This window comes from Silene latifolia, chromosome Y (assembly GCF_048544455.1).
Source record: "Silene latifolia isolate original U9 population chromosome Y, ASM4854445v1, whole genome shotgun sequence".
NCBI lineage: Eukaryota > Viridiplantae > Streptophyta > Magnoliopsida > Caryophyllales > Caryophyllaceae > Silene > Silene latifolia.
The window spans coordinates 250,449,334-250,450,989 of NC_133538.1; positions in this window are offsets into that span (position 1 = coordinate 250,449,334).

A 1,656-nucleotide genomic window follows, 5' to 3' on the forward strand; every position below is an offset into this window, starting at 1 on the left:
CATTCCTACAAAAAGGACAAAATACACCAAAGTAGCCAATTCGGGGCAAAATACTATAAAAACAGTATAGGAATGCATAGAAATGCGTGCTGAAATAGGCCAAAAAGACTATACATTAGGCACGTATCAAGTATGTTGAGACCGTTCCTTCCATGGACGCTCAGTATTGGCGTCAGAACAGATGGTTGAGGAAGATGGATGACGGGTCTTATGCCTGGAGGGTAAAGGGATATATGTGGATGGTACTTTATGACCCTGCCCATCTCCCTGTTGTCACCACTTGGCTGAGTGGGAATCTTGCGCTATACCTAGACCTGAGCCCCAGACTTATCTGATTGATCCTACCATCCTTTTGGATCTACCTGAGCCTGTCATGGTACCTGAGGGATAGAAGGCACCTCCCCCACCTCGTGAGCGCCGTAGAGTTAGGCAGTCTAGGGCAGACCCGGTCGAACCTAAGCTCTCTTACTCTGCCCCTGACTTCTACTCTCACCAGTACTCGCCTCACCCCACGGTGCATGAGCCTAGGATGCAGCTGAGTGACTTGACTGAACGGACCTCCACTACCTTGGTGCTTCGCAACATGCACGAGATGGCCCTTAATCAGGGCATAGGGACTCAGTTGGCACAGCCTGTTTGGTGGAGAGGACCTGGAGTGGACACAGGAATCTTCCACAGCTACGGAGTTGATTCCGGTTTTTGGAGGCCACCTAAGGAGACCGAGTTTGGATGCCTCGCGGGACTGTGGGGAGCCAACAACTGCAGCCAGCTAGGGGGGGACTACTCAGCAGCAACAGGTTTTCCGGGAAGAAGTTAGCTCGGGTGCAGGTACTTCTGGTGGAGGTGGTGATGAGAACATGGAGGAGGGTCCTAGCTATTGATCCTTTTGTTGTATTTCCTGGATTTGTTTCTTTCGTGTTGGATGTTTATTTTCCGGATTTATCTCTTACTGTTGGATGACTGTACTCGGCCATAAGGCCGTTACTTATTTAGCTTATTGTGTAGTGACTCGTTTGATTTGGTTATGTCTAGTAGTGTGGTGGTAAGTTTGGTTGCAGGTGAATTCGAGGATGCATTATGTTCAAGTGCCTCAGATAGCTCTCTGCCTGTTTAAACTCGACCGAGTAAAGGCACTACTCGACCGAGTAAACCTTACTCGGCCGAGTATACTATTACACTCGACCGAGTAGCCACTCATACTCGGCCGAATGTTACTGTTACAGGAACCTTTTGTGTTCGATATTCCCGAACCATCAGATCTATCTGAATATTGGTGTGCCAAAGTGTGTGGGTGCCTCATAGTGTCGTTTAGCATAACCAATTGTCCAAGAATGGACTACGATCATGTTACATGTATGTATGTGCTTGGATAATATATCAAAATATGAACGTTTCGTCACATTGCCGTGGTCAACATGAAGGCTCTTATCTTGTCCAAGGTGCTGCAATTCGGTATATAAACATATATATATATATAAATGATGTGTGAATGATGACGTAATGACAATGTTAGTAATTGTGTAATGTCATAAATTAAGTTTCGTAGCACGAATCAATGTTAGTCGCAGTTTGTGAGTAATGTCACTGATAGGATATAGGCGGTGACTTTGGGAACGGTGAAGTTGTTAGTAGTGAAGTTCGGGCACAAAGTTCCTT